Source organism: Callospermophilus lateralis, unplaced genomic scaffold (genome assembly GCF_048772815.1).
Source record: "Callospermophilus lateralis isolate mCalLat2 unplaced genomic scaffold, mCalLat2.hap1 Scaffold_83, whole genome shotgun sequence".
NCBI classification, from domain to species: domain Eukaryota; kingdom Metazoa; phylum Chordata; class Mammalia; order Rodentia; family Sciuridae; genus Callospermophilus; species Callospermophilus lateralis.
Window position 1 is genome coordinate 6,792,087 of NW_027516368.1, and position 12,846 is coordinate 6,804,932.

The window sequence follows — 12,846 nt, forward strand, 5'->3', positions numbered from 1 at the left end:
TCTTGAATGTAATTTGTCCAAATTCTATCACCTTCATTCCTTTCTTGCATATGAGCATCACAATTTCGAAGAAAATAATTTAATGATGAAATCTCGAATTGTAGCAAAACCAACTCAACTTGTATATTTGCACACAATTATTATGTTTGGAAAATGAATTCACTGGATTTGTTAAAAATGTGAAATGTTCCCTTTTGCCAAAGGAGGGAGAAAGAAGCACAAAGGCTTTTATTAACTGATCTTTGTTGCCATCCACATTTTTTATAAAGACTCAGTCTGTGGGAGCTAATTACACTAGTTATGTTGGGTAATGAGCTATTAATTTTATGCTTCAAAATTATTAACCACCTATCTATATTCAGTTCACAGGCATATGAATAAACTTAATCCCTGTATTAAAACACAAACAACCCAAATAATCCTACTTTTCAGAGTCAATTATCTCCTTGGCAATACTATACTAGAAGTCAGATATACCACTGCCACTTTAGAAGGGAGTCTCTGGCAGGTTATATCAGAAGCCTGTTAAAGCGAATATAATCTCTGTAATGATTTAATAGTCATCCCTCTTCAGACCAGATATAAAAGGTCACTGAGGAAAGGCATTTTTTCCCAGTGATTCAACCTGATTAAGTTTGTAAAAATTTTCTCTTCCAATGATCTTTCAAGTCTTGAGAAACTTTACTTGTGTAATATACAGCTAACATTTGTAAATGTAAACAAATCCACAGAGAAAATAAAATATTTAAGATGATTACAATTAGTGCCAAAAGAAGTTTTTAAGATTTCTCTTATTTTGATTGTTTTGTCTAATTCTTCAGGGTGAAATGTAACATCATTTAGTTCTAAAGCAGTGATTTTATATAACTGATCTAGTTTCCAATTATCAAAGGGCATTTTATTTTAAAAAGCATTTCACATGTTAAATAGCTACAGTAAATGAAAGCAGTATTGCCATCAATCATGATTCTTGTGTGCATTTAAGGTCTCTATGCTAAGAGGAAACAGTAGTTTAGTGTATCAATAATCCCAAGGGAAGTCCATTATAATTTATTTCTATGGCTTATTAAAAGCATAGTCATAGCCCAAAGATCTCTGAATACCCATAAAATTAGAAAACTATTGCCATAAAATTAAGAAATCATAGCAAAATCTCCATAGAAAAAGCAATTCAACAAGGTACAACCCTTTGGAAATCACTTAGATTATATAAGTATTTCAAGTCAAAACTCTGACAAAGTAAACTATGTCAACTATATGATTCCTTTTGAAGTTTTCTGATTTTGAATATGGGAAAATTAATTATTTTAGCATAAGACAAATCATCAACAATTTGATAGTTTGATAGCCACAAGGGAGTAAAAAGATAAGTGAAATGTAAGATAAGAAAATTATTCTCAGAATATAATTCAGTGGAATTGTTATTATTTTACTTAAACTTTAAATAAATTTAAAACTAAACATTTAAAGATAGGTTGTAGCATAAAATCTGGATGTTTCAAAATACATCTTATTAAAATTCCCTTTCTACTGATTTTTTAAAATAACAAAATATAAGGAAAAGTTTATTATATTTTTAAGAAAATACCGGTAAAAATTTTATTTAAAATAAGTGAATGAGGTAGAGGAGCGAGTCCCCGGCCGCTGCAGCCCCTGACCCCTGCGCTCTGTCGGCTTCTCCGCTCCTCAGGCTGCACCAAGTCAGCCCTGGGCTTGCGATGCCTCGCGGAGAGTCCTTCCTGGCAGCTCCGGGCTCTCGGGACCCCCACCCAGCCGCTCGCCTGCAGCCCGCCATCCGCACATGTCCCGGAAGCCGGGCCTAGGGCGGGCGGCGGCGGCTCGGCGCGGCGCGGCGGGCCGGGCTGGGCTCCGCGGCGTCCCCATGGTCGCGGCCGGCTGGCGAGAGGGCTCCAGCCAGGAGAAGTACCGGCTCGTGGTGGTCGGCGGGGGCGGCGGGGGCAAGTCGGTGCTCACCATCTAGTTCATCCAGTCCTATTTTGTAACAGATTATGATCCAACTATTGAAGATTCCTACACAAAGCAGTGTGTGATAGATGACAGAGCAGCCCAACTAGATATTTTGGATATGGCTGGACAAGAAGAGTTTGGTGCCATGAGAGAACAGTATATGAGGACTGGTGAAGGCTTCCTTTTGGTCTTCTCAGTCACAGATAGAGGCAGTTTTGAAGAAATCTATGAGTTTCAAAGACAGATTCTCAGAGTTAAGGATCGTGATGAGTTTCCAATGATTTTAATTGGTAATAAAGCAGACCTGGATCATCAAAGACAGGTTACACAGGAGGAAGGACAGCAGTTAGCACGGCAACTTAAAGTAACATACATGAAGGCATCAGCAAAGATTAGGATGAATGTAGATCAAGAATTTCATGAACTTGTCCGGGTTATAAGGAAATTTTAAGAGCAAGAATGTCCTCCTTCACCGGAACCAACTGGGAAAGAAAAAGACAAGAAAGGCTGCCATTGTGTCATTTTCTAAGAATCCCTTGAATTTTAGCTACAAACTGCCAGAAAAAACCCTCATCTTCTCCTCTCCTGATGGTTTACATCATGTTGGTGCCTTTCTAGCCTTAGACAAATGATCACGGTGTTAACCTTAGACCAAGAAGCAGGCTAATCCTTTCCATGAAGCTAATATAATGGTTCTTTCCAGACCAGTTTAAAGGAAACACTAAGGCTGCTTCAAAGATTATCTGATTCTTTCTAAATGCATGTCTACATATACAGACATATTTTTTTTTTAAGGGCTTACATCTTAATAGGGATGAATCAGTTTTGGAACCTAAGCTGTTTGCTAAGCTGAGTTTTAGGTAGTGAAATAATTTTTAACTTCTGGAATCATATTACCTACTGTTATTCTAACCTCCATGGGAGGGTTTTTTTTAATATGAATTTTTTTGCCTATCTTTAAAGATTTTGATGTCAACCTTAGTTAACCTTAAATACACTGAATGGAGTCTACAAAATTGAGACATATCAGACCTTTCTTGATACTACAGCTTTTGTTTCCCAGTGGCCAAAATACCAAAATACCTATTGTATTTATGGATTAAAAACTGCTTATCAAGCCTGTTATGACTCCTCCTCTTGAAGATGATAGTGTTCTATGTGGCCAAATATTTGGACTCATTCTGGACTTGTGCATCTCAATGTGTACTTGGTTTCTTAATTTTACTCTTTCACAGCCATGCTAAGGATAAGAATGAAATATTTCTGTCTGTCTTCCTTTTCAAGTATTTCTGGTTTAAGGGATTCAAAAAAACTAAAGTTGTTTTTGTTTGCTGTAATATAAAATATGGAATTGAGCTTTCCAGAGTCAGAGATGATTAATGTTTTTGCTATATACTTTTATACATTATTTTCTTATTGAACTAGTTAACAAGTATTTTTATATGTTTGTAAGCAAATATACTTCACAGCATACCTTGTGTATATGTAAAGATAAGTATTTAATTCTCACTGTTCACTTTTAACTGACAAAGAAAAAAAAGTGGAAACTACAGAAACTGTGGTAGAACTTTTACTAGCTGGTCTGATCCTGGTTGTATCTATCTTTGGCCAGTTTTATCCCCATTCAAGAAACCTTCCCAATCGAATACAACTGGATGAGATTCTGAAATTATTTCAATATCCCCTGCTATATATTGACTGTTATATCAAGTATTAATTGTAAAACTTGTAATTGACAATTAGTATAACTGTGGATAGCTTCTGATTTTGTTTTAATTCTGTGGATTGTGTTTAAACAATTCAAAAGTATGTTCCTGATTTTGAGATACTAAAAAAAAATAATAAAAAAATAAAATAAGTGAATGAAAATTAAAAGCACGAAAGGAAAAAAGAAAATATGCTAAAAAACTGTACATTTGTACTAAGGAAAATAAAATATTAATGATTTTTTCCTAGCAGGGAAAGCTTAATTTGCTTAGGAGCAAATTGACAGTCTCAATACAATCTGACAAAGAAAACAAGAGATGTTCTTGGGAAAATGATTTTCACATGTTTAGATAAAGAGGTAGGTATATAAGAGCAGTCAATAAGTTTATAAAAATTAAATTTTATTGAATTAGAAACCTTGGATTCTAATCATTATTCTTAGTAGGATAGGTATGCAAAGTTTATTTCTGGCAGCACATTGTTAGAGTAACAAGTTATTGATATTAGGTTGCTCTTGTTCATATACTGTCTCCTCCATACAATGAAAAACACTCCTCTGTCATCAGAAATGATGATCGGTTACAAAATTTGTTTTTAATTAAAAGTGTTCATTATATAGTATTAGATAAAAATAGCAAGTTATAAAGTGGTATACAAGATACAATTTTTTAATGTATGGAAACAATATATCAAAATACTAAATGTGGTTTTCTCTGAGTAGTAGGACAAAGGGCAATTTTTCAGCTTTTATACTTTTTAATATTACGGGAATTTTTCATTATAAAAACATTTCTTCTAGTCATAAGAAATATTTTCAATATTTGTGGGTGGGAACTCATAAATATCAGATACAATAAAATTAAAGGAAGTGGATGAAGACAGCTTCTGGGAGAAGAAAAATCAATAGCTACACTTTGATGAGGGCTTCTGTGTTAGGGACTCTCCCACAGGCCACCTGCTGTTAGTGTGCAGGGACTTGCTGGGATACAGGATACTGCAGGAAGAAATCATGTGCTTTAATTTTCTAGTTTGTAGTCTCCTTTTCTTATCATTTTACTGTTGGCATCAAGGTGAACACATTAGTGATAAAGTCTCAATTCATAGCATTACTATCACTATGCCCTACCGTGGTTCTTATACATGATATGAAAACTACACTTTGATATAGTACTTGAATAACTTAAATAAAAGGTAATCCAATAAGTTTCTTCACATAGGCCATACTAAAATCTACCTCAGTGATTTCATAGGGGGGTTTTACCAAAGAAGTGAAAAGTATGGTAATGTTGGCTATTATAATGTATTTAGTTTAAATCCTTTCAACAAAATCCTAATTTGCCTAGTTCTGATTTCATACTTAAATATTAAGTTTATAGGACAATTTGCTAACATAAAAGCCTACTGAATAAAATTACCTGGCATAAAACGATGTATCAAAAATAGTAACGTATACTTATGGTGTATTTACTATGCCAGGCATTGTTCTAAAAACGCTCTATAGCAAGTCAATGATTCCTTAAAGCAACCTTTGAGGTAATTTACCCCTCAATGCACTCATGAGCAAACTAAGGCTCAGATTGCCAAGTAAATCCCTTGTCCAAGGTCACATACCTACATACCTAAAAAGTGAAAGACAGAAGGTGATGCTAAATCCAGATAATCTGGCTACAGAACACTTATTTTTTACAGACTTTAAAAAACTTGAATATGCTATATAATATAAGTCTAACCTTATATTGTACTTTTGTCACAACTAAGGAACCACATGCATATATTGACATTCATTAAAAATCATACTTTATTCAGATTTCATTATTTTTTTCCCTAATGTGCTTTTTTGGTTCAGGATTCTGCCCAGGAGACTACATTACATAGAGCTGTCAAGTGTCCTTAGCCTCCTCTGGGTGGTGACAGTTTCTTAGACCTTCCTCGATTTTGATGACATTTGACACCATTGAGGAGTACTGGTAAGGTATCTTGTAGAATGTGCCACAATTTGGTTTCATGTGATGTGTTTTTCATAAATAGACTGGGGATATAGTTTAGAGAGGAAGACCACAGAAGTAAAGCACCATTCTCAACACATCATCTCAAGGCTACATGCTACCATGACTTATCACTGATGATGCCAGTCCCAAGGACCTGGCCAAGGTACTGTATGCTTGGGGTCTCCATGGTTCCTACCCTCCCTACATCCACCATTTTCCATGTTCTGTGTTATAAAAGACAGTTACCAAAGTCATACAAGCAAGAGCTGGAGGGTGGCAGGGGTTAAGCTGGGCTTCTATATAAATCACTTGAAATTGTTCCGAGTGCCCATTTTTAACCTGTTACTCTGTATTGCCTCTTATATCTTACTTTCTATATTTGCATATTATCAATTTACAATAGCTTTAAAACACAATATTAACTAATTTTCTGCTTTTTTAAAAATCCAAAAATATGTTAGAACTAGATTAATTTGTTAAAAAATATTTTCCATGCATCACTCGAGAATCTGTCACTAAGTGACTAATTAGAAACTAATTTTTCTCAGAAGCATTCTGTAAAGAACTTACGAGAAATATATGTTCAAGTTGATCCAGAATGTCTTTCATTCCTGGAAAAGCAGCAACTCCTTGGATCATCTCAACAAAGATGCAGCCGACTCCCCTGAAGAAAGAAGAAAGAATAAAGAATTGTTATATAAAAGCTTCAACACATTCTGCTTAGAAAACTAAATCTGAGACTAGAGTATCTACTCCCCACAGGGGAAGCAATGAGTAAATAATACTGTGAAAAGGCATTAAGAGCTGTGCAGGTACCCAGACCATGTCTCTCCTTCTCCACCTCTGTCAAAAGCCCCAAAAGAATTCTAAGCAGATACAACTACACTGGCACCCAAAACAGTGGAAACCCATAACATAGCGGCCTCCGTGGCTTCTTCTCATTTAGAGGATTCAGCTGAGAAAGTTCTGGGCTGACATACTTAAGTTTGCACAGTCTTGTTCTAATATCCTTTCCCAGCAGTAGTTCATAAACCCCTAATATCCTGCAGGCTATGGCTGTCCAGTGGTTCTGAGTCCTTTTCACCTCAGCATCACCTGGGGAACTTTTGAAAAACACAAGTGTTCTGACCACAAACCTGAGAGATTCCTCCCAGGTACTGAAATGAGCTGCTTGGATGGTTTAGGGCAACTCACCAAAGATTGCTGAGCCAGACTGACCTAGTGCCAAGCATAAACCGAAAGGACTTAGCTCAATTTGCTTCATTACCTGGAACACCCTCCTTCTTTATCTATTAATCTTGACATCTAAATCAGACTCAGCTTTGCAATCTCCTCCACGAAGTCTTCCATGAACCTTCCAGTAGACAAAATGACCCTCCTTGTGAGCGTATTGAATAAGCCCTTACTCAATATATTAGCCATTAACCACACTCAGCCTTCTCTCCTTCCTTGACCTGCCATGCTCACAGTTCCTCTCTAGCAAGGCAGTCCAGCATATGAGAAGAACCAGCCTCCCAGGCCACAGCAGCCTGCACTTAAGTGAAAAGGAATAACCAATCTATAGGTTGGGCAGAGAGCCAGTTTTGCTGGAATTTTGGAGAACAAGTCGTTTGTAGCGGGATGGCAAAAAACTAGCATATGTTGATGGAATAATCACATTAATGTCAGAGAACTAGCACAAATACCCATTCATTCGTGCACGTGAAGTCCACTAAACTGATCTGCATTCTGCCTTCTGTAGGACTGGATGTTCAGATAACCCAATGTTTTTTCTACATCTCTCTGCATCGTAGCAGTTCTCCATATTTTTTAAAGGCTTTATCTTAAATGGGTTTATGTTTCCTGCAACTACTTCTAAAAGAAGTCATGAATTTTTTTATTAATTGTTGCACTCATATTCATCCTAGGGCAAGCTAACCCTTGCATCATTAACTTATTTCAGAATCCCATGGAGTAAAGGACTAATGATCTACTTCTCTACAGCTTCTCCAGTTGTTATCACAGTTGTATATAAACTGTATACAAGCTGTATATAAAATGTTTTGAATTGAAGTAATACTTTTACAGAACCTTTCCTATTTTACACCTAATTTTTATTTAAATATACATAGTGCCAAAATGACTAAAATTAAACAAGTCCAACGTCATGTCATAAAAATTATTTAAGTAATAGAGTATTAATTTCAAACCACTGTTCTGAAGAGATGGTTTTAACACAATTTGTTTTCATTTTAGATTTGAGAGATAGCATAGGTATAGAGAGAATTATTTTATTAGCATAATAAAATGCAATGACATGTCTATAAATATTATAGTTGAAGCTGTCTAATAAAGTATATTTAAAATTCCAGCATGGTGGTTTTCCAAAGTTTTTTTTTTTTTTAACCAAGAATTCTTTTCTAATAGTGCCCTACATTTTTATTGCCTTCTTATTTACATTTACATAAAACTGCACTACCTTTATGTTCACAGTATGTTTTCTGTTGTCCTCATTTTGGCCTATATCTTTCCACCACAAGTTGCAACTCTGAGTGTAAAGACCCCTCAGCAGATGCCACAGCCTCCCCACTGTGTACACAGGCATCCTCTCATGGTAACTACCACTAGACTGCCAACAGAACTCCTTTTACCGCCACTTATTGTTAGTTTATATCCTCTCCAGAGCAGGATACTTGGAATGATTGGAAAATCAATTATGATGCAATCCTATTTAACAGAAATTGAATGATAACTGTTTCTCTATGGGTGCCTATCTGCTTGGCTAGCTAAGGGACCTGGACGTCCATTTCTAATGAATTCTTCCTATGATATCATTTTCAAAGATGTGTGAGAGTATTTTTAAAAAGCTGAAATAATTACACCTAATGGTGTGTGTGGGGGGTGCACACTTGTAATTCTTGCTGCTTAGGAGACTGAGGCAGGAGGATCATGAGTTCAAAACTAGCCTCAGCATCTTAGAAAGGTCCTAAGCACCTTTGGGAGACCCTGTCTCAAAAAAAAAAAAAAACATAAAAAGGGCTGGGGATGTGGTTCAGTGGTTAAGCATCCCTGGGTTCTATTCCCAGTCACCAAAAGCAAAAACAACAACAACAAAAATGAATTTTACATAACATACAAAAATTATACAAATAAAATAAAAGTGAATTTAAAAAGCAAATTAGCCTACTAATAGGGCAGAATCTTTATTACTGGAAATGCCTAATTACTGAATGGCAATAAAAGTCTTTCAATTTAATATGATGGGACCACTGCCACTGCCTGCTTTCCTTCTCATTTCTTTACTACCATCCATTAGCCCTGTGTTTCCTTTCTGACTTCACTGAGTAGCTTACTGGGAATGAATTCATCCACTTAAGTACAATACTTATGATAAATAATCTTGTATTAGGAAATGTCTAATTTGTGACTTCTTTTTGGAACTTGAATATATATATATATATAATTATCATTCACTAGTCAAATTTTTTCAAGAATAACAACTAATAACAAAATCTTATAGTTAAAATATCATAGAGTTCAGGATATTCAAACTCCTTTTTTAGGATTAGTTAACAGTAACAAATAAAACCCCATACATGCAACATCTTTCAATTCTTTTGAACCCAAAATTTTCAAATTTAACATATATTATAAGTATATGAATGATTATTTTTCATTGCAATTCAAAATGAGATTCTAAGAAAAACTGCTTATTCAGTTATCAGTTATAACTGAATAAGCAGTTAAAAGATAGATAGATACCAGATAACTGAATAAGCAATTAAAAACTGATAATTCTTTGTGAGTACAGGCAGAAACATATACTCTTTTGGGCCTGAATGTCATATAATTTGGGAATTTTTGTAATGAAAAACAAAGCAAAATTATGAACAAAAATTAGATGTCAAAGCAAATATAGAATGAGAAAAATCAATCAAAGGAAATCACAATTTTTTAAAAACTAAAATATAATTTAAAATTTGGAAAAAATATTTTTTGTTATTAACTGACAAACCATTCTGATATTTTTTGTTTTAAAATTTTAGTTGAATAGTCTTCAATGAGTTCACAACAATCTTGTAATATATCTGAAGCAAATTAACTTCATAAAGGAAAGAGGATAAGTTAGCTCACAGGTTGGGCAGTGAAAACTCCAAACAGGGAAAGGTTCTGGTGAGAGGCCCCACCATAACTATATCACCTCAAGGTAGTTGTAAATGGTGGAAGTATGTGGGAGCAAGAAATCATATCTCAAAACAGGAAGCCAGAGGGGATGGGTCAGGCCAGATCTTTATAACAATCTCCTTGCAACAATTAACCAGGGTCCACAAGAAAGAACTCAATCCCTTCCAAAGGAATACATTCATTGACCCAAGGACCTCCCAAGGAGCCTGGCCTCTTCAAGTTCCCATCACCTCTCAATGTCACCACTCTTCTAATGACCAAGCTTCTTACATATTAACCTTTGGGGAAACATATGCAAACCATAGCAGGGTCAGTGAAGGCACCATGTGCTGTGTTGCTGAACTTGCTTTGAAAATTACCATCACATCTCTATTTATGAGATTTCCTTTGCTCCAGCCACACTGTTCCTGTCTGTTCCTTAAACATGCTGCACTCGTTTCCCCTTCGGGGTCTCCACAGAATTGTTGTTCCCTCTGCCTACTCTGGGCATGGATAATTGCTTTTGTTTTCAAGGGCAGCTAAAATTAAAAATGTCTTTACTAGCCACCATATATGTAAGGTTGGTTCTACCTTGTTGCCCAGCCCTTACATCTCACCTACCTCGTCCTAGTTTGTTCTCTCTATATCAGTTAAGAAATGTTAAATTGTCTTTGTTTATTTTAGGGGGTATTTCCTCTAAAAGGAAGATTCATAAACTCAGGGACAAGGAGAGATCATTTTCTTGTCTCCAGGACACAGCTCAGTGTTAGGCACATAGTAAGGGCTCAAAAGTGTTTGTCAAATGTATGAATAAAAAGCAATGCCACTATCCCTCCTACCTGACTACTGCATGTTAGCTGAGCATAGTGAATCATTTGCAAAGAGTACAGTATGGAGATGGGGACTAGGAGGTGGGCGGCAACTTTATAATGGAGAAAACTGTCCAACATTACCTGAACCATGTGAACAAAGTTAACATTATCATGCTAAGTCATGTTGATATTATGTACCCTTGGTGTGATGTGATGAGTGTCACTTCATCTCTTCCATCTTCTCCCTCTACACATTAGACAAATTCAAACTGAGGGACACTTTATAAAATACAAAATACCTGACCAGTACTCCATAAAATGTCAACATCATAAAAAATAAGAGAAGTCTGAGAAATTATCACCACACAGAGGAGGCTAAGGACCCATGACAACTAAATGTACAGTGGTATCCTGAATGGGACCCTAAAGCAGAAAAATGAGCCAAATCAAAACTAATTTATCCAGAAGCTGGGTGTGGTGGCACATATCTGTAATCCTAGCCACTCCAAGGCTGAGGTAAAATATTAAAAAGTAAGGCCAGGTATGGTGGCACACACCTGTAATCCAGGATTTGGGAGGCAGGCAAGTTCAAGGACAGCCTAGCCAACTTAGCAACACTCTGTCTCAAAATAAAGTAAAAAGGGTTAGGGATGTAGCACCGTGGTAGGGAGCCCCTGGGTTCAATCTCCAGAACTGAAAACAAGGTTAAAAAATAAAAATTTAAAAAGCCAGTTATCAGTAATGTATCCTTGTTGTGACAAATGTACTATAGATATATGTTAAGCATAGTGTAACATGGTTAGTTTTATTTCTAATATCTTTGCAACATTTCTATAAATCTAACACTATTCTAAAATTAAAAGTTTATTTTAAACAGGAAGGAAAAATGAAGGACAGCATTTTATGGACAGGGACTATATAAAGAATTTGTCACTGTAAATAGAAAAGCTATAGTATTTCTATTTTCCCCCTACATGTGTAGAAAACAAACAAACAACAACAAAACAGAGTGTATTTTTTAAAACATATTTTGTAGTTGTTGATGGACCTTTATTTTCTTTCTTTATATGTGATGGTGAGAATCGAACTCAGTACCTCACACATGCTAGGCAAGCACTCTACCACTGAGCCACAACCCAAGCCCTAGTATATATTTTGATGATCTTTTTCTTGTAAGTAACATGAGCAATCTAAACTGCCAGCTCAGAACACAAAATGTCAGTTGAGATTCAATCATAAAGAACTCTGCAGTGAACTTAAAAGATTTAATATGAAGGTATTTGAAAATTGATATATACACTCTGTGGCAAAGAAATTCAAGATGAAAAAAATTATCAATTATTATATCTGAGGCAAAAGAGAGGGTGTTTTTGTATGGAATGGAGAGAGAGAGGTGGTGGTGGGGTAATTCACAGGGAAGAAATAAGAACTTTTCTCCACCAGAGTTATGAACAAGTAAGTTCAAAGTTGCATCTCTGGAAGTCTTCTTGATCTCTCAGAGTGGATTAGCTTCCCTGACTCCACTTTCCCCATTATACTTTCCACTACTGTAATTTATTTACTGACTTGTAAATAGATTAGCCACCATCATCTTCAAGTGAGCACTTGGTCTTTTACTTTTAAAGATGTAGTCTAAATGAGTGAAAGGGATTATGGTAATATGGCAACACTAACAGGCTCAGGTCACTAAAGTCACCAGTCTGGAATATTAACTTTTTGTTAAGGATCTGTTGAGGTTTTATGTTGCAGAATTACTTTATGTCTTCCAAATAAAATAGGAATTAATAAAATTCATACTCAGAATATCTGCCTTTAGTACATAACATTTTAACTGTAATGTACTTGTCGATTTTTCACAAAGATGGTATTGTTATACACAAGACAGTAAATAACCCAATAAATGATTATCCCACATAAAGATGTGTAAAATAGGGCCTAGATATTATTTCTCTAATTAATGTAAATCTAATCTTGGTCTTAGCCAAAAAATAAAAGTGCTCTTCATTAATTCTCAGATGAAACGTTTGGTTCAATCTCAGTAAAAATTATAGAAAGACTTTAATATTTTTAAATATGGTACAATTAAAACCACAAACCCTATATAGATTTTTGTATTTAATTTCACCTATTTTTTTTAGCAAATGTTTAACATTCCTTAGGACAAAGGGCTCTGAGCAAACAGTGACTGTTTCACTCCTAAGAGGCAGTATCTACTTATGAAGCCCAGG

At 35.4% G+C, this 12,846-nt stretch overlaps 1 pseudogene; it reads left to right on the plus strand.

Annotated features, from left to right (window-relative positions):
* Positions 1 to 1,882: 1,882 nt before the first annotated feature.
* LOC143387640 (ras-related protein R-Ras2 pseudogene) lies at positions 1,883 to 2,497 on the plus strand (annotated as a pseudogene).
* Positions 2,498 to 12,846: the final 10,349 nt, after the last annotated feature.